At 56.7% G+C, this 27,686-nt stretch overlaps 1 protein-coding gene across 2 annotated transcripts in view; it reads left to right on the forward strand.

The window, feature by feature from the left end:
* The window catches only part of LHPP (phospholysine phosphohistidine inorganic pyrophosphate phosphatase), a 121,730-nt gene that overhangs the window by 49,234 nt on the left and 44,810 nt on the right, over window positions 1-27,686 (forward strand). The gene's annotated exons all lie outside the window — the stretch shown is intronic.

Consider the following 27,686-nt stretch of genomic DNA (forward strand, 5'->3'; position numbering starts at 1 on the left):
GGAGAGAAAGAGCAAGGGCTCCAAGCTGTCCCCGGCCACAGCAGGTCGGGCTGAATTTGGGCCGTGCTCCTTTGGGCCAGGTGGTCAGAGCCTTCCCTGCCCCTGGAGCTTCCAGCTGGTGCCCGTCCTGGTCACCCTCCTTCTGGGGCTCTGCCTTGTCTGTTTGTGGGAGACAGAGAACCTCAAGAGAGCAGATCCTTCCTTGGTCAGGGACCCCTTGGAACCAAACCTTGGTCTCCAGAGGAGCTTGTGTTAATCTCCTGGGTCAGAAGTGCAGCCTAGTCTTGGGCGGGTCCCCAGTGACACTTCGCAGGTCAGGTGCTTGTGGGCATGGGCAGGTGCCTTGCGGTTTCAGGGTTTGGCTTGTGGAGGATGTCTTAGACATCAGAGCATTGGCTTGTGTTTTCCAGATGGGTTTGATTGTGGCTGTTCAGTATAATTTTGTAGATGCTGGAGAGACTTGGCTAAAATATGGTTACTCAAGTACCAAGGGGTACTTGGATTCAGTAGGGGTGGGAGAGGAGAGGAGGGTGGCATCTGTCCTGAGTGATCTGCTTAATGGGGTCAGAGAAGTGGGACATCTGGGTGGCTCAGTCGGTTGGGTGTCCGACTCTTGGTTTTAGCTAAGATCATGATCTCGGGTCATGAGACTGAGCCCTGTGTTGGGTTCCCTTCTTAGTGGGGCGCCTGCTGGAGATTCTCCCCTTCTGCCCCTCCCCCCAGTCACATTCGTTCTCTCTTTAAAATTAAATAAATCTTAAAAAGACAAAAACAAAAAATAAAAACAAAAGCAAACCAGGGTCAGGGAAATGGATTAGAAGGTCCTATTCATTGTGAAGCCCCTCTCTCGTGTGTGAGACCCAGGAGACTTGTGGGTTTGGGGTGGACACAAGGTGAATGAGGAAGGCTTGATGCGGGTGGATCTGCGGCCAGAAAGTCCCTTCTGGCCACGGCCTGGACCCTTCCAGGGCACTAGCAGCTCTCTTCAAGCTCCTGGCACAGCTGAAATATTGGCCCTCAAAGGGAGGGTTTTCTGGGTCCCCTTGGCTATGTCTGGCCTAAGGAAGTAAGGGAGACCCCACCCACCAACCTCGGAAGCATTTCAGGAGAGCAGCCTGGAGCTCCAAGGGCCCTAATTCCACCGATCCCTAAAGGTGCAGAGCCCAGGCCTGTCGCTGAGCTGGGGGGCTGGCCACCGTCTGGCGGACGCTCTGTTGACGGTGCCGCCCCCGCTGCATGGTGCTGCTTCTGTCCTGCCTCCCATCGCCGGGGCTGGCGCTTTTCAGAGTCCCCCCAGTGCCGTCTTCCAGGGACATCAGCCTCATCAACAGTTGGCCAGACCTTTCTAGGCTGCTCACTGTGTGCAGATAAACGTTTGGTACACACACATGAGTGTGTGTGTGCGTGCGTGTGTGTATACATGTGCATGCTTTTATATATATATATTATATAAAGATTTTTTTTATGAAAACAGCATTATATTACTGTACAACTTGCTACTTCCTTGGATGGTGTTCGGTGGCATCTTTCCATGGCCACACTAACTTATTTTAAACACCTCAGGAGATGCTGTACTTAGGTACCGTTTGGTGCCTGACACCCGACGGGCCTTCAGCAGGGGTGGGTGACGCTGATGGTGTCTGGGATACCGTCTCCCCTCGGGGCAGAGCCTCCCCTGGCCTTGAGCGCAGAGGCTGGGGCTTAGTCTGTCTTTTCCGGAAGGCGGTGCAGTTTCCTGTCTTGTTGTTTGTCGTAAGGATGTGAATCTGCCTTTGTCGGCGTGCAGCACAGAGTGAAAGGGGCTCCGGTTCAGGTAAGGGCCAGTGAGCCAACTGGCTAAGAGGGGGCCGGGTTCTGTGCGCGGGAGAGTGGGTGGGGACCTCTCTGTCACTGGCCACTCTAGAGCTGTGCTGCTGAGTTCGGGGGCCACAGGCTGCCTTGAACTGTGGCTGGTCTCAGTCAGATGTGCTCGAAGTACGGAATACAGATCTAAAGACTGAACGGGAGACAAAAAATGTGGAAAAGCTCATTTGTCGTGTTGTCTACTGATTACATGCGCAGAGGCTGACATCTTATGTTAATTTCACCTGCTTATTCTTATTTTTGTCAGTGCAGCTGCTAGAAAGTTCTTGCTGGCCACCTTGGGTCCCATTGCTCCCTGCATTTCTGTAAGGAGTGGGGGGGGCTGCACCTCCCCCTTTCCCCTGCAGATGGCACTCATGACACACAGGCCCCAGAGGACAGCTACCATGTGCTCTGCGCCCCATGGGGCTGGGAAGCCACGGAGGCCTCCATGGCACCCTGCATGGGAACCCCTTCGTGGTGTTCTCTGGCTCTCCCGTGTGGGTCAGCTTCCCTCCAGGATGCAGTCGGGTCTTCCTGAGCTGAGCTTTGTCTGGAGTTACCACATGTTTCACGGAGCATAAGTGGTTCAACCTGGTGGTCCTGCATCCGTGCTATGAACACGCCCCATTCCTCCCCTTCCCTGGTGGGGACACTTGGGTGGGTCCTGGTGTGGCCGTTCTTTGAAGTGCTGCCAGGAACGTCTGATCGTGTTCTGGGCACGTGGGCGTGGTCCTCGTAGGGTAGAGGTTTGCGTTGGAATTGCAGTGTCGTGGGGAGTGCATGTGATCCAGCAGGTGATGCCGGACTCCCACAGTGGCCGTGTGGGACCACTTCGGCTCTGCCTGCCGTGGGCAGGGCTCCTCTTGCTTCCAGACTCTTCCCCACTGGGCTGTTTGAAGGGGAGGCCTGTGGTCTTCCTAGTTTCCAGGCTTAGGGGCCTTGGGCAATGTCAGCTCCCAGCATTCCAGTCCACCCGGATGCTGGGTGCCCCTGGGAACTGGGGAGGGACCCACAGGGGCCTCGGGTGAGAAGGCATGGGAGAGGCACAGGTGGGCGTGGGTGGTGAGGTCAGTGGCTGCCAGGGTGGGAGAGGTGGGGCCGGGTGGTGGGCGGGACACACCCCTCTTGGCCTTGCCCTCCGGCTCTGCCTGGGTTGGCCTTCCTCCACACCTGCTGGGTTTACTTGCTCTTTGATTGGCTGTTGGTGAGGGGACACTGGCCCCTCACTTCAGCCCATGCATGCCCGGTAGGGGTGATGTTGCTCCCAAGGGGGGCCAGAATTCCTCTTAAGGGTGATAAAACTTCGATGTACCATGGTTGGGGGCATTCTGAAGGGCCGTAGTACATAAATAGGGTGGGGTGGTGGGCACCTTTTGTTTCCGCCTGTGCTGGGTGTGATCCTTGTGTTTCTTTGGGGTCACCCTCGTCTACCCCCAGCACCCTGGCAGGCACAGGCCTGGGCATGGGACTCAGGCTTGGCCAGTCTGAAGCATGCAGAGCTCCTGGCCACAGTTGCTGGGGTTGTGATCTCAGTCGGGCTGGTGAGTTAGCCCAGGATTTTCCAGAACCTCTAGGAAAATGGCCGGTGAAGCGTAAGCCAGGAAGTTCCAGTGGCCATCTCTGGCACCCCAGAGAGAACCCTGATCGAGGGTCAAAGTGGAGTCTGGAGATGGGGAGAGAGAGATTGTGGTGACCTGATTAGAGCATCTGGATCTATCGCTGCCTGAAGCTGACGCCTCCTCTGGCCTTTGTGGGAAAAGTGGGCCATTGAATTAGGAGTTTTGTGAGCAGTAGAGCAAGGGGCCCAGTGGTACCTCCAGCCTCTGAGCTCTCCCTGGCTGGTCAGCCATGTGGGTTTCTTTCTGAGATATGCCCACTGGGGAGCCTGCCCCAGGACTCCCCTATCTTTACGTGCTGATAGGTCCCCATGCTGCCCTTTTCAAGGGGCAGAAAGAGACCACAATGGCTTTCAGCTTATACCACCACTGGCTTTCTCCCTGCTCTAGAATGTGCTGGAAAGCACCTCATTTAAGCTCAGAGGGAGTTGCCCACAAAGGTTTGCCAGAGCCGTCGCAACATAGAATGAGCTGCCTGGAGAGGGGGTGTCCTTGTCACTAGAGATGACCTGCAGAGGCTGGCAGCCCTCCTTCTGGGCAGGCTGAAGAAGGGGCAGCAGCAGCCAGAGGCCGGAGTGACACGAAGCCTCGAATCCTTCCTGAGGCTGCCGATGGGGAGTCTTCTCTGTGCTTCTGGTCCGTGGACGAGCCCAGGGGCTGGTCCTGTGTCCCCACTGACAGACACAGTTAGTGCCACAGTCCCTGCTTGCGGAGGCGGAAGCCGAGGCCCTGTCCTTCAGGCCTCCGGTTCCACCCGGCCTGTGACCTCCTGCTCCAGGTCCTGGGCTGTTACTGCCAGGGCTGGAGCCTGGCCGGGAAAACCACAGGCAGAGCTACACACAGGTGTGTAGACAGCCGAGTAGCGAGAGACTGGAAGGAAGGACATCTGATTGTCACAGAGGATTTAGTTAAGTGTCTTCTCAGTATTTTATGATGAGACTCCAGACGAGTTATTTTTTTTTTAAGTACACTTGTGCCCCCCGCCCACAGGTGTGTGAATTTGGAAGATTCCAAAAAAAGAAAACCTCCTGAAAGTACAACTTCAGGGGTTTCTGGGCGGCTCAGTCGGTTAAGTGTCCAACTCTTGATTTTGGCTCCGGTCCTGATCTCAGGGTCGTGAGACGGAGGCCTGTGTCGGGCTCCGCATTGAGCCTGGAGCCTGCTTCCCTCTCTCCATCTGCCCCTGGTCCCCGTCTCCTGCTCGCACTTGCTTGTGCTCGCTCGCTCTCTCTCTCTTTCAAAAAAATATAAAAAAATAAAAGTATAGCTTCATTAGTTCACAAACAGAAACCAACCCAAGTACCCCAATGTCCTCAAGCCTGCGGGCAGCTCTGCCCTGACCCCCGTGCCCATGGAGGACCCCTCCTCGCCCACAAGAGTAAATCACCGCCCGGAGGTCTCTTCGTAGGGAAGTTTCCCACCGCTCAGACTGGGGCTGGCCCGGTGACAGCTCCCCCGGCTCCTCCTGCCTCCCCTTACAACGCGACACAGCCAAGGTGCGTTCTGCTCCCCCTGAGGTGTTTCATCTAGAAGGGATCAGGGCAAGGGGCTCCCATCCCTTTGGCGGTGAAAGCAGTGCCTTCTCTGGCCACCACACGTGCGCAGCTGTCTGCGACCTCCCTGTGGCATTCCCTCCTGGGGGCCAGCAGGGGGTGGCCTCATTTCACCCTACACACCAGCTTACACACGCACACACACATATCCCTACATACCAGCTCACACACAGGCATACCCCCTACACACTGGCTTACACACACACACACCCTACACACCAACTTATACACATGCATACCCCCTACACACCGGCTTACACACACATACCCTACACACCAGCTTATACACACACCCTATACAACGGCTCACACACACATATCAGCTTATACACACACCCTACACACCAGCTTACACACACACATTTTGATCTGTGGAAGAGTGGCAGGCACTCAAGGGGGGCATCCCAGCCTCCCCAGCACTGAGGGGGTGCTCAGGGCTGTCTTCTCTGGCATTGCAGACTGTAGACCCCAGAACAGGGTGGGAGGTTAGGTGTGTCACTGGCAGAGAGCCCTGAGCCAGCCCTAGCTGGAGAGGGGCCGTCAGAAGACCATCTTGGGACTCTCCTAGCTGAAGGGCCAAGCCAACACGGCCATCATCTAAGACAGTCATGGTCACTAAGACAACTCACTGCTCCCCTAGGCGGGACCCCAGGGGAAGGTACAGCCTGGCCTTCGCTGTGTTCTCCAGGTTCACCCTTGGGCTCTTCCTTCCTGTTCTCACACCCTGCGGCTGCCTTGGGCGTGTTGCCTCCGCCCAGATCTGGCAGGGTCCGCTTTCATTTTCCCTTCCTCCCCGCACCGCCTCTGCTGTGGCCGCTAGAGGGCGCCCTGCTGCCGGGTCCGGGGAGGGGCCGGGTGCACACCAGCTCACGCGTGACATCCCTGTCCCACACACTCACGCCCTGGTCCCACACTCACACCAGACTCACGCCCAGGTCCCACACCCTCACGTGTACATATCCAGGCCACACACGCACACACATATCCACACCCAGGCTCCCTCCCAAACACACTCACACTCACGCCCGCCCAGCCCACATGCCGGCCACACCCGCTTGCGTGCCCACTCTTCCTCGAAGCAGCTGTGTGTCTGTGCTGGGACTGGGGCAGCAGGCCTGGGGGTCCTGCCCTCCCTCCAGGCCCTCGCCATCCTCTGCTGCCCCCACAGGCAGGGTCACCAAGGCCTGGAAAACATGGAGGTGCTGGGTCTTAGGGTTTCTCTGCTGCTGCTGTGGCAAGAGCCTCCTGGCGGCTGGGGCCCCGGAAATTAAAGCCTCACATCAGCTCGCCAGGCCTTTTCCCCTTTGCCATCTGGCACCTTCTCAGGGGAGAGGAGCCTGAGACCCGCGAGTGCTCTGAGCTTGGGGGGGCCTCCCAGCCTCACCTACGAGCACAAGAGGCCGGGTGCCCTCTTGAGGAGGCGGCCCTCCGGGCCCTCCAGCCCGCGGTGCCCCGTCCCATCTCCAGGCCTTCATTCACGCCATGCCTTCCGCCTCTGCTGCCGCCCCTTCCTCGCCCAAGTCCTGCTGACTTGGAGGCCTTCCCTAATGAAGGAATTCCCAGAGTCCTTCACATGGAAGGGCCCTGAGGGCACGTCCCCGCTTCCTGTGGGGAGCTCGGAGGAGCAGCGGGACGGTCTCATGGGCAGGGGTAACCTGTGGCCAACAGAAGCCCATGACAGAGCCCACGCCAGGGCCCAAACACACCTCACCTCCAGGAGAACTACCTGGTACTCTCTTGGCTTCCCCCAGCTTCTTATTTTCCAAGCCATTCCTGAGATTTCCAGAATAGAAAACAATTGCATGTACCTGTCCCCCAGGGCCAGACCTGGCCAGGCTTCCCCCGTTGGTCCCTGATGTCCTTCGCAGCTAGGAGCGTCGGTCCAGGACAGGCAGCTCCATGGGCCTCTCTCGAGACCGCCTCGTCGGTCTGGGCCGCTTCGCCAGCCTCCCCTCGGCTCCCCTCTTGAGGAGCCCAGGACATGCACTTTACTTGACCTTTCCTCATGATGTGACCTGGGTCACGCACTGTGGGCCGGACTGTCACAGAAGTGCTCCTCAGGGCGTCCTGTCAGGAGGCGCGGGGTGTCTGTTTGCTCCGGTGTTGGTGGTGGCAACGTCGATTACGATGGTGAGTGTCTTAAAGTTGTGCAAACTTCTGAGCTTTCTTCCCTTTGTGACTTATGACCCTTTGTGGGGGCTACATGGAGGCTGTGAAATCCCTCTCCTCACTCCGCTTCTCTGCTCCAATATCTGTCGCTGCTTCTATGATGCTTGCTGATGCCTTTCCATCTTTTCGTTCTTACATTTGTTGTTGGCATTCTACGGTAAAGAAGATTTTTTTCTCACCACTCACTTACTTCAACCAGTGTGGACGTATGGAATTCTATTTTGTTTGATAGGTTATAATCTGTTATCATCAGAATTTATTTCGAGGCTCACAGCATCCCCGATGTGGCCAGTGGCCATCTTTCCAGCTGGCGGTGTGGCTTTTTGGCCCATCCCGTCATTCTCAGAACCCTTCCTTAGTTTTCTGGCACAAAACAATGTTCTGTCTTTGCCTCAACCCTGGAGCTGGCCATTTCTTGAGGAGCCCTCGTTCCTTTTAGTGGATAGTGGTAGGTAGAATTGAACCCCAGTGCACTCGACGCTCTTCCCATGCCTCTGAGTGTCACTGCTCTCTGACCCTCTCCGTGGATGGAGGTTGGACACATATGCATGCATGTCCCCGTGCGTTCACACGTCCGTCCGCTGGAACCTCTGCATCCGTGTCTCTCAAAGACAGCATGTTCTCCCCGCCACCTTGGACTCCAGGCCGACACCCTGGGCTTCAGCCCGGCTGATGCCTTTGCAGATTTGTACCTTCCTTCTCTTATGGGGAGAAACCTGGTTTACATTATTCTCCCTCCACTGGTGTGTTTGCTTGGCCCCCTTGCATGTAGCCAGCCTGACCTTGCCAGGCCGCTGAATGCCGTCCTACCCGCCGCCCCAGAGCCTCCTGACGGGGAGCCCCGGCCCCCCTCCCAGGCCTGGGTGCCATGGGCTCCCTGCCCACAAGAAAGGAGGGAAGACCCCAGACTCTGGCCGCCTCGTCTGCCTCCCTGCTCTCTCCCACCCTGCTTCTTGAGAGAACAGATGGGTCTTTGCCAGTTTTGCTCTCCCCACATTGCCCAGCACGTGGGGGGCGCTCTGAGTTTGTTAAACTGAGTGGGAGAGAGGCCCTCCGGCTTCCCAGCCACTTTCATGTTTGTGGCCCCTTCCAGCCCCACGGTACGCAGAGAAAGTGCTGTTTTCGGGGGAAGGAGCTGACTCCTCCAGGGTCCCCACCCCAGGCTAGGAAGGCAGCTCCTAGGAAGCTGCTAGCACACGTGTCCCAGCCGTCCCTGCACCTGGATGAGAGCCTGGCCGTGTTGTGCGAGTGCTCGTGTGGGAGGAGGGACCCTTTGATGCTGCTCCCGGGCCCTCACCTGGGGTGGTGCTGCAGGGACGCAGCCCGTGTTCCCCGGAGAGGAGCCCCAGGCCCACATCTGGCCCAGCCGCTTTCCAGCTGGAAGAGCCCTGAGCCTCAGTTTTCTCATCCGTAAAGTGGGGATTGGGACGGGGAAGCATTCCTTTGTGTCCTGAGCACCTCCTGTATGGGAAGGGCTCAGTAAACACACAGCTGCAGAGAGAGGTCAGTGGAATGCCTCGTCTCCTCGTCTGCACAGCCCAGCAGGACCCGAGGCTGCGGGCCCGACCCAGCAGAGGCCCAGGGGCATCCCGGAGGTCAGGCTCAGCCAAACCCCCCGTTCTGGGTAGGATCACGGGGGTCGTGCACTGGGATGAGTCACGGTACCACTTTGAAAATTTGCCCCGGAGACCGTAACCAGAATGTTCTCACAGGCTGGCTCCTGGCCTTCCCTTCATGTGGGGGCGGGGTTGGCCTTGCTCAGAAGTTTATGGCCTTGGGGTGGGGGGAGAGAAGAGTCCAGGTACGGCCATGATGATCTCTCTGGCTGCTCACAGCCCTGTGACAGGCAGGCAGGGCTTGGTGTGGCCCACCATGGGGCTAGCCTCACCCCGAAGGAAGGATGCTTGATGGGAAAAGTCGGCTTTTCTTTAAAGAGGATGCAGTCGGCTGTATCCCAGCTTACTGTGCAGGGAGGAGCAGGTGGCGCTCCCTGCCTCCCTGACCCCCCTGCCAGGAGGTGGACCCCACTGTTGCTCGGCCGCCTGCTCCTGCCACCCAGAGTGCATCTGGAAGGCAGCTCGGCTTTGCGAGCAGCTCCTGTGTGTGCAGTGGCATGTAGGGAGAAGAGTCCCCAGTCTGGTGCTGGGCACGGAATGTGTGTCCGACGCAGAAGGCAGGGGGATGAGGTGTCCAGGGTGAGGACGGCAGCACAGGGGAGACCCTGGCCAGCAGGGACTGTGTTTGCTCCATGTCCTACCCCGAGAGGGCACAGGGCTGGACACGCTGCAGGCTCTGAATGACAGAGTTCAGGGATTGGGGCTGAGGACCCAAGCGGGCCTGGGGTGTGTAGCTTGGAGACGGCGGACTGGCTAGAGCAGAGCCCTTTGCTGCGGCAGGATTCCTTTAAAGGCCCCAAAGCATGACTGAAACGTGGTGGGCGGCAGGAGAAGGCCCGAGGCAGGGTCCACCCTTGTCTCAGGAGCAGATGCCCCTCATGGGACTACCTGGATGGCCACTGCTGGGGGATTCATGTTGCTGTCTTGCCCTCCCATCCACCCCGTGCTGGGGAGTTCAGCACCTGGAGGCAGGCGTCGGGCTGGCCTGGGTCTTCTCACCACGGCTCTGTAGCGTTTTCTCTGGTCGTTGAAATGTGGGATTGTAAAGAGAGCTGATGGCAGGGAGGGGGCAGCGGTGGCCTGTCAGAAGCGGCAACAGGGTGGCAGGAGGCCTGCATGGATGTCTCTCAGCCTGACCAGCCCTGGCCTGGGCACAGGGGAGCTGGGGAAGGCCCGGGGCTTTGCGGCCCAGGGCAGGCGTGTGACCCTACGTGGGCTCGTTTGCCTCTCTGTTCTCCGTCTGCATTTTACAGATGACACGGCTGCCCTTGCAGGATGCTTGGGGTACAGGTGAGCCTGCCGTGAGCCCTGTCTCCTCCCTTCCTGGTGCCTGACCAGAGATCGCTCATGGCTTCTGGCTCGGGCTGACCCAGGGCTGGGAAGAGCTCATTGATCAGGCTGTACATGTCGCAGTGAGGCCTATACTTCCAAGTAAAGACTTCCACGGAATCTGAGTGTTTTCTCATGTGCCCTGGTCTTTGGAGCCTGGTGGGTAAGCGCACAGGTTCTGGAACCTGCTCTCGGGGTGTGACGCAGCTCAGCTGTTCGCCCTTGGGCATGTTACTTAACCTCTCTGGGCATTAGCTTCCTCCCCACAGGTGGTGAGTCATGTCTTCTTCCTAAGGTTGTTGGGAAAACACAGATGGGGACCTCCTGAGCCAGACATGATCACTAACGGGATAATCTACCCTCAAAGCAACTGTATGGGACGGTTAACTCATTATTTCGGGAGGTTGAGTGACTCGCCTGGGTTCACACAGCTGCTCAGAGCTGGCCTTTGAACCCGTGGTCTGGCATGAGCAGTGTTACCTGTGACTACTGTCTCTCTGTTTGTTTCTGCACCGCTTTAAATTAGTCCGGTGGACTTTTAAATCGAGTCGGCCACCAGGGACCTGTGCTGTGAAGTCCTGCTAGGCGGGCCTGGTGCTGGGAGGATCGAGTCACAGCGGCCAGAGGAGCTCCAAGCCGCAGGGCAGAGAGTGTGGGCTCAGCGTCCTCAGGCGAGGGGGCCCCAAGTCCCAGTTCTGCTCTGGTCCCCGGAAATTAGCGGGATCCAGGTGGCTTCCCGACCTGACCCCTAATTCAGCTGGAGCAGCTCCTGTTTGTATCGGGTTCCTTGTGAATTCCTAGTGTCCTAGCCGCCCAGTGTCCCAGCAGGTTCTGCTGCTTTGAAGCATTTAAAAGCTCCAAGGAGCCTGGATCTTCAGATCCTGTCTCCACCCCACTTGCCCTTTTACAGGTGTGGAGACTGAGACAGGCCAGGAGCTGACTGGGGGGGTTGGCAGGGCCCTGGCCCCAGGGCCCCCTGTGTGCCCTTCCCATCCCTGCCCATGTGTGCAACCCCAGCTCAGAGCCGAATGGACCCCGCTGTCCCTCCGTGTCCCCCTGCTGTCCCTGCCCCGCTATGCCTCCCAAGGGGCCCCTTGGTCTCCCTCTCCAGCATTCCGCCCGGAGGCTTCATGGGTCTCATGGATACTGTGTCTGGGGGCCGGCGGGATCCGGGTCGCGTGTGGAAGACATTCCTGGTTTTGTTCTGGCAAACCAGAACAAGGACAGCAGGGAAGGAGAAGAGGTTAACTGGTTTAGAACCTGCCAGTAAAGGGGAAGCACCAGTGTCTTCATATAAAACAGCTTAAGGATATTTTATTTTTATTGGGGGGGGGCAGAGGGAGGAGGAGAGAGAGAATCTTAAGCAGGCTCCAAACCCACCGTGGACTGGACTTTAGGCTCAATTCCACGACTGTGACATCGTAACCTGAAATCAAGAGTTGGCTGCTTAACCAACTGGCCCCCCCCAGGCACCGCATCATATAACATCTTTTTTTTTTTTTTAGATTTTATTTATGCATTTTAGAACGAGACGGGGGGAGGGAGAGGGAGAACGAGCAATGAGCAGGAGGAGGGGCAGAGGGAGCCCAACATAGGGCTTGATCCCAGGACCCTGAGATAATGACCTGAGCTGAAGTCAGGTGACTGAGCCACCCAGGTGTCCCCCTTGCAGAGTAGTTTAGAATAGACTTCTGCTCTGCCTCTTCACTTGCCAGGAAGGAAGCTCACCAGGGCCTCCTAGTGTCCCAGATCCTCTCCGCAGACCTGAGAACACCCCCACCCCTGCTCCCAGATCTAGGGGCAGTGGGTGGAATGTGTGGGGAAGCCAAGGGAACCCGGGACTCCAGGGGCCAAAGCAGAAGTCTCTGGAGGGTTCTGCGAGCCAAGGTCTGGGGAGGCTCAGGGTTTCAGGGCTACTCTGGGAGGGACCCTCTGAAGGCAGTCAGGGAGCAGGACAGGCCCCCATTTGGCAGAAGATCGTCGGGAATCTGAGATATTTAAGATCGAATCTTGCATTGCAGCTCCGAGCCGGGGAGGGCTGGGTCTGGTCCAGCAAGGGTTGGTTTGGACAGCGGCTCTTGATGGGCCGTGCTGGAAACGGTTGGTATCCTTCAGCTGCTGGGAGATGGGTGGGCTGGGCCGTGAGCAGCCAGCAGCCTCCTGGCTCTGCTGAGGGCTGCCAGGGGGTGGCTTGGGCTTCCTGATCTCTCAGGCAATGACAAGAATAGCCGTCTTTCTGGAATAATCCAGCATTTACCAGGTGCTAGCTGTGGCACTTTTCCTCCTTTGTGCGACCAGCTTGTAGGGTAAACACAGTTTTTAAATAGAAACTGGAGCATCTGGGACAGTAACAGCCTGGGAGTCGAACCCGGTGTGTCTGACTCCAGATCCTCTATTTGCAGTCCAGGCTGAGCGTGCCCAGACTCGGTTTCCCCACCTACCCTCTCTGGTCCCCTGCTGCTGAGAGAGGTCCTGGGAACTCGGAGCCGGGGAATATTGTGGGGGCCTAGGAACACATTGGGGGTGTCAGAGCTCAGTCTGCGTGGCAGGGGTCCATGTTGTTGCCACAAGTGGGGACCCAGATGGGAGGCCCGAATTGGGGTCGCAGAGAGGGGGCCAGAGGCACAGCCGTCTGGAGCAGGCTGTGCCTGCAAGCAAGGTGGGAAGATGGGGCCTCCTGGAGCCCCTTCTGTCTCCCTCCCAGCCCCACGCCCGAGGCCGTGAGCCCGGAGCTCCTGGAGCTCATCGGGATACAGCCTGCAGGCTATGCCCATTGTAGGCCACAGCTGGTCCCTACCTCACCCAGGACACTGTCCCCACTTCACAGATGAGGGACACAGAGGCCAGAGAGCCAAATGGCTGGCATGAGAGCCGGCCCTAGGAGCCGGGCTCCCTGTTTCCTGCTTGTGTGGCTGCCATTTCTGTGCCTGCTGCTTTGGGGGGAGACTTGGAGAGATCAGCCCACTGTGAGTCATGTAGGTTGCGTCGTAATTGCCCAGGTACACGTGTATGTGGGTTTATACCCCAAACGTGTGCCACAACGGAGCGGGGGCAGGGATGCGGGCAGGGCTCAGATGCGCGGCTGTGGCCCACGTGACGAAAACACCCTCTTAAGACCTGGTAGGGTCCTGGACCTCTGCTCTGGTGAATCCTCTTGTGGGCGCCCCCATTCCAATTCCCCCTTCCTGGGTGACACCCCCGCCCCCATGCGGAAGTCTGGGCCCACTGTGCCGTTGGCTGTTGCTTTTCCTACGGTCCACAGGCCTCACCTCCATGGACCCCGCACTGCCTTTGCCCTTCCCAGAGCGTGGTCTCCCATTTGCCCCGTCTTCTTACTGCACCGGGACATTCTGTGTGAGAGAAAGAGGCGCGGGGTTGCAGGGCTCTGGTACACACATGTCCAACAGCTTCAGGAGACCAGGCTGCCCTTCCGGCCCAAGAGGAAACAGCAGACAGGCCTCCATCACCCCCCTCCCCGGAGGCTGAGGGCCACGCAGGTCTGCCTTGAGCCACGTGGCTGCCCACAAATGGTTTGCGATGCAGATCTGGAAGAGACCGGTGACGGTGCAGATCTGGGGATCAGTGTGCCATTTGTTGGGAGACTTACACCTCTAGGAGAACCCTTGGGAATTCTCTAAGTCCTTTCCTACGCCCCATGCGCCTCCCCACCATCTTACAGAAGAGTAAGCCTCAGCGTGGCTTCCAACGTGCCTGGCTCTCACAGCCGTCGGAAAGCTTCCTGGACCCCGCGGTCTGGATGTGCTCCCCAGGGCGCGCTCACTGCCTCTCAGTTCTTGTAACAGAGGCGTGGCGAAGGAAGGAAGCACTTCCTAAGAAGTTTGTGCTACCTCCCATGACATTTTAAGGCACTTGATTTCTCAAAATATTATAGGAATTGAGTTATTCTTAGCCTGGCCTCGCGGAATTGGAGAATAGGGTTGCCGCAGCTTGGGCACACAGGCTTCTAATATAGAATGCTTATTCACGGCCTCTTTTCCAGGGGAGCTGGATGATTTGAGGAAATGTGGCATGCCCCGAGGCATACCAGAGGGCCCCCAGGTGGTCCCTGTGGCTCACTGACTGTCTTGAAACCCAAATGCCGCCCCCTTTCCCGAGCTCTGCAGGGTGCAGGTTGGGGATGGTGGAGGGGAGGCAGCAGAGCATCAAAGCTGCTGTCTGCATTCCCATCCTGCCCCAGTCCCTTCAGGCCTCAGTTTCCTTATCTTTAAAATGGGAGCAATGAGGGGTGCCTGGATGGCTCAGCTGGTTAAGCATCTGACTTGTGATTTTGGTTCAGGTCATAATCTCAGGGTCGTGAGATCGAGCCCCACATCAGGCTCCACGCATGCTACTTTCCTGACAGCCTCCTTGCTTGGCCCTCCCTACCCCCACCTGGCCTCCCCACACTTTCATGGGTCTTTCTATGGGCACAGCCCACCTGCGTTTCCCCACTGGGCTCCAGCTGTCTGCCTGACTCGTGCCTACCCCATGGGGACCTGAGTTCATAACTGACCTGGGGAGGGCACTGCCTGTCTCCCAGCCCCGGGTGCACCCTCAGGACCACCTGAGGCCACATCACCCACACCTGGGACTGCGTACCCCAGTCAGGAGCAGTCCTACCAGTGGAACGAAGGCAGAGATGCCCCAGGAAGGCCGAGACTTCGGAGTCTGGGAACGGGGAGTCTTTCTGGGCTCAGGGCCTTTTTCTCAAGATGGTTAATGGGGGAGGTGAATGGTCTCCACACACCCGTGGCTACTGTTAGCTTCTAGGCCAGCGTTCCATTATGGTGGTCAGGATTCTTTTTCTGTTTTTTTAAAAACTGATATCGACATGTAACCTACAGAATAGTGAACAGAACTTAGGTACACAAACTTAACACACTTTTATTAAGTGTACACACCTGTGTAAGCAGAACGAGGCCAGACTCCCTGACCCAGACCCCCTTGGGTCTCTTTCAGTCACTTTGCCCCCTGAGATAACCATGACCCTGATGACCTCTAACAGCAGAGATTAGTTTGCCTGTTTGGGAACTTCCTATAAAGGGAATCGTAGCACACGTACTCTTCTTCTCATGGTCAGCCTTTTAAGGGGGGCATCTGCTGGGTGGGCAGCTGGACCGTGTGGTGTCATCCTGGCATTGGTAGTGGCGTCTGTTTTGGGGGGTATGCTTGGGGGTGTTGCTGGGTTGCTGTCCTCCTTCCATTTGGTGGGCTGGTGGGAAGGTCCAAGGTGTATAGGGCCCTGTGAGGGGCACTGTGTCTGCAGGGGGTGTCTCTCAGAGCAGTGTGGGGTGGAAGGGAGCCACACTCTCCTGACCTTGGGTGGCCGCTAAGGGACAGGGTCGCTCCATGCCTGCTGTGCCTGGAGCCGGGCCGAGGGCTGCGCGCGTCGCGCCGTTCCTGGCAGCTGGCCACTCACATTTATCAAAGGTCTGTTCTCTGCTAGGCCCCTGCCAGGCACTGGGATGTACCTGCCAAATATTTGCTCAAATTATTAGCTAAATAATAAGACAGTGAGTTATTTTGTTATACTTGTGCCCGAGAAGTTGCCGGGAGAAGTCCGGAGCCATCCTAAATTCCTCTTCTGTCCTGTCCTGTGGCTGCCAAGTCTTAGGCTCTCCCGCCTGGAGGTTTCAAGCCAGCCACACCGTCCCCTCCTCACCACCGCTGGCCTGGATCCCTGTTGTAACCCCCTGTTCCCGTCGGCATGCCTTTGGCCATGGCTGACAGGACACTCCACCAGCAGTGGCCTTAACCCTCAGGGTAGTTATTTACCTAAGAACGCAGCTAGCCATCCTCAGACTCACTGGTGGCAGCGCTCTTAGGTGCGATCTTTGTCTTTCTGGTCCACCAGCCTTCGTATCAGCATAAATCCAAGTTTTTTAAGGCCTGAAGTTTAAGGAGCTTGGATAAGGGGGGGCATTTGAAGAAAAAAAGAAATACAACGTTGGGTTTAATGAATACAAAATTAGGTTCAAAAGAATTGAAAACATATGTTCAAACAAAAACATGGACACCAGTACTTGGAGCAGCGTTATTCATGATATCCCCAAAGTGGAAACAACCCAGATGTCCGTCAGCTGATGCAGGGAAGACAAAATGTGGCTGGTGTGGCCTCCCCACACAACAGAATGTTGTTCACCCATAAAAGAGAACAAGGTCCTGTGGGCAGGCCGTGCCACGGATGATCTTTGCAGACGTGGTGCGAGTGAAGGAAGCCAGATGCAAAAAAGCCACATGTTGTGTGGTTCCGTTTATAGAAATGTCCAGAATAGGCAAATCTGTGGAGATAGAAGGTAGATTCGTGGTTGCCAGGGGCTGCAGGGGAGCCAGGATTAGTGAGTGACTGCTTCATGGGTACAAGGCTTCCTTTAGGGTGATGAAATGTTCTGGAAGTAGATGGTGATGGATACGTAACGCGGTGAATGTCCCAAAAGCTACTGAAGTGTGTACACTTTAAAATGGTGGATTTGATGTTATGTGAATTTTTTTTTTAAGATTTTATTTTTTTATTCGTGAAAGAGAGAGAGAGAGGGAGAGGCAGAGGGAGAAGCAGGCTCCCCAAGGAGCAGGGAGCCCAATGTGGGACTTGATCCTAGGACCCTGAATCATGACCTGAGCCAAAGGCAGACACTTAACCATCTGGGCCACCCATGTTATGTGAATTTTATCTCAATTTAGAAATGGCCTTTGAGGGGCGCCTGGGTGGATCAGTGGGTTAAAGCTTCTGCCTTCGGCTCAGGTCAGATCCCAGGGTCCTGGGATCGAGCCCCGCGTCGGGCTCTCTGCTTGGCAGGGAGCCTGCTTCCCTTCCTCTCTCTCTGCCTGCCTCTCTGCCTACTTGAGATCTCTGTCTATCAAATAAATAAATAGGGGCGCCTGGGTGGCTCAGTGGGTTGAAGCCTCTGCCTTGGGCTCGGGTCACGATCCCAGGGTCGTGAGATCGAGTCCCACATTGGGCTCTCTGCTCCGCAGGGAGCCTGCTTTCTCCTCTCTCTGCCTGCCTCTCTGCCTACTTGTGATCTCTGTCAAATAAATAAATAAAATCTTTTAAAAAAATATTAAATAAATAAATAAATAAATCTTTAAAAAAAAAAAATGAAATGGCCTTTGATGTGAACGCACTGTCACCTCATGGTCATAAGATGGCTGCCATGGTACTGGGTATCATGGTCACCTTCAGGGCGGTGCTGGTGAGTTCTCCTCCCATGAGAGTCCCTTGCGAGTAGATACAAAAGCTCTCCCAGAGGTGCCCCCAAGAGACTTCCAGTTATGTGTTTGGGATTGGGTCATGTGACCATGCCTGACTGCTGGGCTTCTCCGGAAGGAGGTACCTGGCAAGAAGCAGTGGGACTGTCACAGCTGGCTCAGCCAGCCATGTCCTCTGAGAGTGGGCCCATTGCTGCCTCCAGCAGAACTGGGTGTTGTAGCCAGAAAGCTAGCCTTTCTGCCTCCATAATGCCCCTGCCCCATCCTCCCAGCAGCAGCCAGGCCTGCAGTCCAGACGCTGAGACCTACTGTGCCATCCCCCCAGCCCTGAACCACCCCCGGGCTCTGTGCTGCCTTCCAAGCAAGGCCAAGCTCATTGCTCCGGTGTCTGGATGGCTCTCCTGAGCCAGGCTCTGCCAGTTCGTCCTCACTCCCTCTGGAAGCATGTTCCTCCGCAGCTGTGGGCCTTTGCTGTGCCGTTGACCCTGAAGAGGACAGTGGCGATGTGGATGAGAATGCAGTGATGGTGGCTGGCAGGGAAGGGGCGCGTCTGCAGGAGGTGCTTTCTACTCGCTTCTCCTTGAATCCCTTCCCTTAAAACTCAGAATCCAGTGATGCCTTCATCCCCATTTTATGGACAAGGGACAGGGTGCTGGGTGGGCGAGTTTCTTGTCTGGTCATGTGGCGGCGGGAGCAGCAGGATGGGTGGGTGGTGCTGGTGGCCACGGGATGGTCCCAGCTCCATTTCCTGAGCCCTTGAGAGGTGGGGACTGGGCACATAGGCAAGCCCCACGTGTCATCTGATCATTAGAAACGGCCCTCATTTGAAAGTTAAGGAGACTGTGGCTCTGAGCAGGGCAGGGCCCTGCCTGGGGTCCCAGAGCTAATGGGTGGCCACACGTTCTGAAGGCCTTGCGGTCCCTGTGCTGGGAGAGTGGGTGTGGCAGTCTGCAGCATTCAGGACCCTCGCCCATTTGGGGCCCCGAGGGAGTTCACACGCCTCTTTCAGACCCCAAGGCTTTCCGCAGATTCCTGCGACCAGCCCAGGACTCACCCTCCCTGACCTTTCCACCCCGGGCTCCTTACACGAGAAGTGCCTGTCCCTGAGCACATGGTCCCCACCGTCCACCTAGACCGTGTCCTTCGGCCACCCTCCTCGGTCCCTCAGTCATCACTGCCCACCCCCCGCCCCGTGGCCTGAGCTCACTCACACCACCGTGGGCACCCTCTCCCCATCCTACCTGCCGGCCCACCTCCCGTCCATCTTCCCTGGGAGGCAGAAGGACCTAGAGTGTGCACGCCATCATCCCACTCCCTACCTTGAACACCCTGCGGTTTCTTGTGTCCTGTGGCAAGTACAGGTCTTCCGTGTCCCCTTGCTCTCTGGTCTCACATTCCCCAGACATCCCTGTCCTTGTCACATCCCGTTCTCCTTCCTTGTCTGTAGGCATATTGGTGTCTGGTTCTTACCGTTTGTAGATAATGTAGAGTTTTATGTTCTGTGTTTGCAGTTAACATTATACCACACGTATTGTTCATTTTATTATGATCTTTAAGATTTTCTACACCTCTTCCCCCTCCTCTCTTCTGCCCGCCCCATTCCAAAATAATCTGTGTTAACAACCTGCTCAGCCTCTCTCCGCTCTTGTGTGTACCCCTTCCCCACACACACGGGGGCTCATCTTGTTTATCTTCTACAGGATGGAGTCATACTGTGTCTCTTTGCACCTTGCTTTTCTCTTTTCACACCTGGATACCTGCCATGTCGGCGACAGGAGCACTAGCTGGGGCTTTTCATGAGCTGTGCACCCGCCCCTGGTGTGGGGGCTCTAGGTCACACCCCCAGGCCCCTGCTAGAGGTTATTTGGGCTAGTCCCTGTCTTTTTTCCATTACAAGTGAAAAGATGTGCTCTCTTAAGCTTATTTTCATGTTTTTAAAAAAATATTATTTATTTATTTATTTATTTGACTGAGAGAGATCACAAACAGGCAGAGAGGCAGGCAGAGAGAGAGGGGGAAGCAGGCTCCCTGCTGAGCAGAGAGCCCGATGCGGGGCTTGATCCCAGGACCCTTGATCATGATCCCAGATCATGACCTGAGTTGAAGGCAGAGGCTTAACCCACTGAGCCACCCAGGCGCCCTATTTTCACGTTTTAAAACTGTTTCTCACTTCAGGTTTGGACTTTAGATTCTTGTAATGGTTTTTTGATTTCCATTAATTAATGTAAGTCTTCGTGGAGAAAAGAGAGGTTCTGGTAAGTGTGCAGCTTGTGTCCACTGGGTGAGGTTTGAGCGTGCAGAAGGGTAAGCGTCTCTCCCACCATCTCTTGGGGGGGGTTCCACTCCGGGTCTCCCTGGGTCCCGCGCTGTGCTAAGTGCGTGAAAAGCCCCCTTGGCCCTTGAGGCCCCCTGAGCCGGCCCCATGCTTGGTGATGCAGCATCTCCAAGGGGAGGGCTTCTGGCTTCGAGAAGCGCGGGGCTGACCGTCGAAGAAGCCGTTCAGGGGCAGCCGGCCTGCCCGCGGCGGTGAGGGTACTTACCGCACTGAGAACGGGACCTTATTTGGAAAGTCTTTGCAATTTAATTAGTTAAGTCAAGGCCCTGCTGGAGTCAGATGGGCCCTTCGTGCAATCCAAGAAGAGGGAAGGGACAAAAAGACACGGGCGGGACGTCCCCACGGAGTCAGAGGCAGAAGTGGAGTGGTGTGGCCCGCAGCCGAGGAGCGCCTGGGGCCACCAGGAGCTGGAGGGGACGAGGAGGGCCCTCCCCAGGAGCTCTGAAGGGAGTGCAACCCTGCCAGCACCTTGATTTCAGACTTCTGGCCTCCAGAGCTGTGAGAGAATGAGTTCTTCTTCTTTATTACCCCCACTCCCAACACTTTATGGCATTTTGTTAGAACCAGTATTAGCCAGACGTGTCTAGCACTGACTGAAGCCAATGCGGGCCTCTGTCATTTTGTGTGAAGGCACTTCAGTCCAGAGCCAGAGACTGGCAGGCTAGAGAGGCCAGGGGACAGAGTCAAGGAGACCTCGGGGCTGGGGCGGGAGCAGCTGGCAGAGGGCTGTGGGGGGGAGCGGGGCTGGGGGCCGTGGGGAGACCTGTTAGACATCCAGGTGGAGCTTCCCAGGCAGATGGCCAGGCCTTCAAACCTTGAGCTCCAAGTGACAGACCAGGGCTGAGATCAGCCACACAGCTTGTCCCCAGAGCCTCTCAGCCAGACCCTGGTCCCGGGACAGCAGGGTTGGCTCTTCTGCCTGCACCTCCCCCCAGGCCCAGCCGCCCTGACCTGGAAAGATAAGAGAAGGGGGACAGTTCAGAATAAATATATGCGTTTTTAAATGCATGGCCTCTTTTAACTTGTAAGTAGCAGTGGCGGTTAACCTGTTTAGGCCTGAATGGGAACTGAGTCTCATAAAAATCTAGTCTAACTAACTTTTTCCCACAAAACAATTTCCAGCAATGCATTGTGGAGATGAAAGTGTCCTCTGATGAGTGAATCTTTTCTGCTAAATTCAGAAACAAAGGGGGAAGAAGGAACTGTTTCTGAGCCTTCCTTCTGAAAACCAGCTTTCTTTTCTTTTCTTTTTTTTTAAGCTTCTGTCTTATGTGTAAAACTTAAGAAACTTCTAGAAGAAACCACTTGGTTCTCTTTGCCCTTAATTGGAGCACAGGATATGGGCTTCCTTTGGTGCCTGGTGCTGTGAGTAGCAGGAGTGGGCCTCCTTTCCTTCATGGAATAGTCTGGAAGAGTCTGCCAGGCTGTGCCGGCCTCTGTCTGCATCAGGGGACCTGGAGTCTGGAATCAGACACTCGGGTTTGAATCCTGGCTCAGTCACTGCCTGATGGGGCACTTTGGGGCAAGTGACAGACTCTCGGAGCCTTCCTTTTCTTGTCTGTGGTTGGGAATGGTAATGCCTCTTTGTTGGCTGTTATGAGGATTAAATCAAATCAGGTTGTGACTGTGAAGCGTCTGGCTTAGTAGTTGCTGGCCGTGAGGGTATGGGTGGCACAGACATCCTGACTTTGGTGTGCAAGGCAGATGGCCTGTCTCCTAGCTGGTCACGGGTGTGGGGGTTGGATGGACTCCTCTCCTCTTGGTGCCTGCCAGCAAGGCTTGAACACGTCTCCTGCCGGGGAGCTCATTTCCGGCTGCGGGAGTCTGGTCTGCCATCGATCCCGTTGTCTCTCTACCCTCTTTCCCGACCTGTGCCTTGTGGGCTCTGCCTCAGGCCGCTGTGGGGTGGGGGCTTGGGATGACCCTGGTCTTGTTTGTTGAGACCTGCCCGATGTCTCCCACCCTTTGTGTGCTGTCGGGAGAGAGGACCCGTCCTCACTCTCCCTGCAGAACCCGTGTTCCAACAGTTTTGCTTTTGTCTGCCCACAAGACTTCCAGAATTGTGTGCGGTGGAGGGAGAACGTCGTGTGGTTCACTGACAGGGGTGGTTTGGCTGCCGCACATGGAGGCCATCCCACCACGTAAGGACCCAGCCCCAATGTGTCCATGTGCACTGGGCCCTTCTTGCGTGTGAGCACGTGTGCAGGGTTGTGTGTGTGTGCGTGTGTGCGCGTGCGCACACGCACACGCACACACAGCTTTTCCTCACGTTCACTGACCGGGCAGGAGACAGACATGCTTCCCCTCTCCAGGCTGAGACTCTGGGAAAGGGGCTCTGGAGGCCCAGCTGGGGGAGCGGGAAGCCGGGGCGGCAAGGAGGGGCCCAGCCTGCACGCACAGATCGGAGAGAGCTGAACCGCTTGCTCCCTGCTCTGCCACCACCTCTGTGCCCTGGGGTCATGTCCATCCTCAGCAGTGAGGGACCGGCCCTGTGCCCTATGGAGGGACGTGGACCCGGTGGGGTCCTAGAGCCCAGCTCCAGAGCCCAGCAGTCTGCGTGAAGACCCCCGGTCTGCCACTGAGTAACTTGCAGTCTTGGGTTCTCTGTGTGACCTCGCTGTGCCTCCATTTCTATATAACCCATCTGTAAAATGGGACCACAGGAGCCGTCACCTCCCCTGATGCTGGTTTTCACCATCCTCATGCCTGCATCCGTGCCCGTCTGTCCCTCAGAGTTCCTGAGGAGACAGCCCAGCCGCCGTTCATCACCCACGCGCCTCGGAGACCAAGGGGAGGGGAAGGCAGGCTGACCGATGACCAGCTGGCCCATCCCCAGAGGTGTGGGCCCCTGCGCCCCCCGCCCTGCCACCCCCCACCCTTAGTCCCCTCACTGCTTCCCCTCGGGCCATTCTCTCACACTGCACGTTCCAGGGGCTGCTGCGCGTCCTTCCCTCATCTCGGGGCGGGGAGGGCCAGCTCATGGGATATGGTCCTGAGAAGGAGATTCAGAACCACAAAAGCCAAAGTGGGTAGAGGGGGCCTGGAGCCCTGGGCCAGAGGAGCTGCCTTTGCTAGGGGACAGAAGGGCTGTCGTCTTCTGATGCTGGTGGTTCCTGCCGGGCTGGCCTGGCCTCCACGGGAAGAAAGGCCACGGATGTGGAAGCGGGTTGTGACAGGCATGGGAGGGGCCCAGTGAAGACCCTGGCAGGCCTCCTCAGGGAGCAGTGTGGCTTGGCCCAGACTTGGGGGGGGTGGGAGGGGGCTCCCAACTCTGGCCCCTGCCGAGCCCCGTGCTGGGCCAAAGGATGCTGCACCCCTGGCGGCCTGCTCTGAGGTCTTGTAGGTTGTAGGAGGGACCCTGCAAGCAGGTCCAGCGTCCTGAGGCCCAGGACCCTTCCCATCCCCTCCACCACTGGCAGGCACTTCCTGTCCTCTCCCCCTGCTCTGCTGGGCTGTCCTATGGAGCCTTTCCTTGCGGTCCCCCTTGTCACCCCATTTTCCAGGCTGCTGGGTGGGAGTTCCTGGCACTCTCACCCTGTCAGAAGAGGGGCCCCTGCCCTCTGTGCCCCTCTGGCCCTGTGGCCTCCTCACTCCCCACCCTGGAAAGCAGGTTAATAATATTCATCAGCCCCCTGCAGAGATAAGGAGAGAAAACCGTCTCTTCCTGGAGGGGCAGAGCGTCATATTAACAGGCTGATGAGTGTCCTGATCTCCTTGAGGGAAGAAAGGGGCCTGGGGGTGGGGTGGTGGGGTGGCTGGTGCTCCAGTGGCCAAACTGGGCACAGTTCTTAATCCTGGAGACACCGCTTTGCAGGCTGGGGCCCTGCCGTCCCTGCTCACCGCCAAGGCAGCCATTTCTAAATCAGGCCCAGACCTACTGGACGCGTGGCCACCATCCTGTGGAAAATGCCAGGGATCATGCAGACCAACCCCTCTCCCCCTCCCTCCAAACCCCCAAATGCCCCTGAGCCTGTGAAGGACCAGCCCCAGCATTTTAACAGCCCGACCCTGAAGAATTAGGAGGACCCCCTTGCTGATTTATATGCTATACATTTGGGGTTTAATTGGAGCATAATTGTAATCCATATGCCTGTGAAGGTAATTACACTTATAAACCTAATATAATCCATAGATCAATGGGTTCCGAGCTAATTAAGGCAGCTGTAATTAACATTTACAAAAAACCTCGCAATTACTGGGATATCCTTTAAGCTGGCCTTCCGAGCTGATAATGAGGCTGGCTCGGCGCTCTGTGGCCTCCGAGAGCTCTTGGCTTCTGCCTCTCAGGCCTCCGAACCGAGTGCTCGAGCCCTGCTTCTCAGGGGTGGGGTCCGCGCCCGCCGTTACCACCCCGGGGCTCTGCGGTAGGCACCTGGCTGATGACGGCAGCCCCAAGGGAGGCAGAGCCTCTGACTCGGCTGTCCCCAGGGCTCAGCTTGGGCTCTGGCTCCTAGACTCAGCCTGGCAGAGCAGCTCTTGGAGAAAGAGAATGAGAAATTCATGTGTGGAACTAAAAACCAGCCTCCGAAGTTTCTGGTGGGCGGGGGTGGAGGGGTCCTACCTTCGGTCTTTCCTCCTGCCCCACCGCCTGCACCTGCAGCCAGGCTACCCCTCGCCCTTCTCACTGCCCTGGGGGTAGAGGTGTGGTGGGACTGCCCTGCTCTTTCCCCGAGGGTGGGGAGTTGGGCCTAGTGGGTGTGGGGGGACTGCATGCAAGGATCCGGGGAACCTAGCCAGCACTCAGAGGCCATGTCCAGGGCTGAAGCTGAAGGGAGCCAGCCAGGAGATCTAGATTCCCTTCACTGCCTGTGGCTTTTGCATGGTCTCTAAATCAGTATGTCCAGAAAAAGGAACCCTGACTAATACAGAATGTTCCAGATCATACCCCCTCCTCTCTCCATCCCTCCCCAACCTCAGGAAAAGTCCAGTAGTTCTGCATGCTAGTGCCAGGATTCCTCCTGTTCCTGGATGTTGTCTAGTTCCTGGTAATATCAGCTTTGTGAGCTGCACAGAGGCCCGTCTGCCAGGAACCCCCCTCCCCAAAATCCAGATCCGGAGTGGGAGGTAAGCGGCAGCTTCAGCAAGCAGTTACCCCGGGATTGGTGGGGCGGGGGGGAATTACCGCGGGCTAATCTGTCTGGAATCTGTCCTTTTCCTGCCCAGGGAAGCAGCAGCACTGTGGGAGGGACAGGGACCTCCTTTTGTCCTTGCAGCACTGCACTCTGGGAACCGGGTGCTCCTTTAGCCAGCACCGTCTGGTTCCTTCAGGTGGGGTTCCAGTGCAGCCGGGAGCCCTCAGGCTGGTGTTAGGAGGAAGGGTGGCAGGGCTGTTACTGGCCTGAGCTACCTGGCCTTGGCTCCTGCCACTGCCACTTCAGCTGGTCTGACTTGGGCAGGTGGAATTTCTTTAACCACTTCAAGGCCAGTTTATGTAACGGGGCTACGATGGCTAAAATAACGTACATGAAGTACTTGACATAGAGGCCGATATACAGCAGGCACTCGGCTAATGCTTCTCTTGCTGTTGTCATCACTGTTGCTGACGGGAGCTCTGGAGGACATGGGGACAGATGGGTGCAGGGCCGTAGGGAGGCAGGGGCATGTGGGGGAGGGGCCAGATGAGACAGACTCAGCTGGGGACAGGAGCGGGGTGGGGGGTGGGGTCTCCACTATCCCCACCGCACTGATTCTGGTCTGGTATACGTCCAGTGCTGGCTCTTCTCCCTTCTTTATTTCTGCACACCTTTCTGTCTCTGGACCCCAGAGACTTTGCAACTCTGGCCGAAATTGCCGGACAGGACTAGGTTCTCCATTGGAGGAGCGCGGCCTGCAAGTACGTCTGTCTCGGTGGGAACAGGTGGTTGGTCAGGGGTGGCACACACCTTAGGGAGATAGCGACAGATCATAGTAACAGGTGTCTTCTGTTGAGGACCTACTGTGTGCGAGACTCAGGCTAAGCACTGTGCAGACTCATTCGCTGAATCCCGACGGCAGCTCGATGCAGCTGGCCTTCTAGTCACCTTCCACGGATGACGAAACTCAGAGAGGTTGAGTCATTGGTTTGAATTTGTCCAGCAAGGGAGTGGCTGGGCCAGGATTTGAACCCTGCCATTCTCACCACCACTGTGCTCTCTCCCTCCCAAGAGGAGCCCCTACCCGCTCACTCTCTCCTGGGCCAGCCAGTGGGGTGAAGAGGGGGGATGGTCATGCAGATTCTTGGCCTGCGTGGAGGAGAAGGGACTGATCAGGCTGGGCTGGGCTGCATTCCCCACCCGGCTCCCTCCTGCTCCCACCCGCTGGGCTCACTCCCACAAGGTGAGCGTCCCCCGCTGGACCAGAGGGAGGAGCCTACAGAACACTGGGGGAGGGCGCCCTCTCCAGGAGGAATGAGAACTGCATCCCGGAGACCTTGCCCAGGGCCTGCTGGGTGGTGGCGGTGTGGGGGGGTCAGCCAGGCACCCCCTCCTTCTGGAGGGCCCTACAAGGATGGGGACACCGGTGGACATGTCACCTGACCTTCCCACAGCCTGGGTTGGGTGGTACAGGGCCCTGAGGAGCATGGATGGACCCCTTTTTCTGCACGGGGCAGCTTGGAGGCTGGCCTCATTGCTCCCCCTCATCTGGGACCACAGTCCTGCCCTGCCTGTCATCCAGGGCCTGAATACTGTCATTTCATATATTATCCTATTTTCTGGTTGCCTCAAGGCAGGAGCATCTTTCTTTTGTGACCGTTAGCCTCTTCTCTCAAAACTTTCATATGATAATTCATGATTTTTCTTGTTGACGATAAAACTGTGGGCGTCTGGGGTGCCTGGGTGGCTCAGTGGGTTAAGCCTCTGCCTTCGGCTCAAGTCATGATCCCAGGGTCCTGGGATTGAGCCCCGCATCGGGCTCCCTGCTCAGCAGGGAGCATGCTTCCTCCTCTCTCTCTCTGCATGCCTCTCTGCCTACTGTGATCTCTCTCTGTCTGTCAAATAAATAAAATCTTTAAAAAAAATAAAAAATTAAAAAAAAAAACTGTGGGCATCCCTGAGCCCCCGTTCTGGGTACACACGGAATTGCTGGGTCAGAAGATGGGCAGACTTCTCAGGCTTTTGGTGCTTCTGCAGAGTCCTTCTTCCCCATGTCTGCGGCACCCCATCCGTGTGGACCACGAGCTCTGTGCCTTGACATTCTTAACGACAGGTCGTACCACTGAACAGTGTCATCAGCCTCTCAAAAATGTCTGTGAGTGGAAAAAACGGTAGTGCCTCTGATTACTAATGAGACTAAAGGCTTTTCTCATCTTCTTTGGTCACTGACTCTCTTTCCTTCTCTAAATTGCATATTTATATGCTCTTCCGTTTTTATTGTATGTTTTGAAAACCAAGGCTTTTCTTTTAATGAGAAATCTGTATTTTGCCAAAGACAGGCCACAGGGCCTGTGGCTCGTTTATTCCCTGGAGAAGATGCTTGTGTTTTGTTCTGAAATCTAATAAGATATCAGAAGATGTCACCAGATTGCTTTGTAGCAGGTGAGGCTGGAGGCCGGTGTGTGTAAGGATCCTAGCCTCATCCGTGTCCTGGTCACAGCTCTCTTGACAGACCCCTTTCTGTGGCGGCCCAGGAGGAGCTGGACCTCCAGATCAGGGCTTCTTCCTTTTCCCATCCCCAGTGTCCGGGCCGAGGGGGTCCTGGTGTGCGCTCCAGACCTGGTTTTGAGCTGCTGAAGAAAGGAAGGAGGCCCGCCAGCCATGGCTGGCGGATCAGGGTCTGGTGCTCAGCAGATGACATGGCGGATCAGGGCCATGGTGCTTGTGGGGCCCGCGTGTGCTCTGCCTCAGAAGCCCACGGGCGTGCCTTCAGAATGCACGCGCCCCAGCCCCTTTGTGTTGGGAAAGTGAGTCAGTGCGTAGCTCCTTGTGTTTGCTTCGTGCTCAGATCTCCAGGAATTGGAGAAGTGAGAATACATAGATAAGTGATCTCGTAGAGTAAGTCACTGTCCGTTTGGAAAGTCCATTTCCTAGAGGAGGAC

The sequence above is a fragment of the Lutra lutra genome, chromosome 14, assembly GCF_902655055.1.
Source record: "Lutra lutra chromosome 14, mLutLut1.2, whole genome shotgun sequence".
Lineage (NCBI taxonomy): Eukaryota > Metazoa > Chordata > Mammalia > Carnivora > Mustelidae > Lutra > Lutra lutra.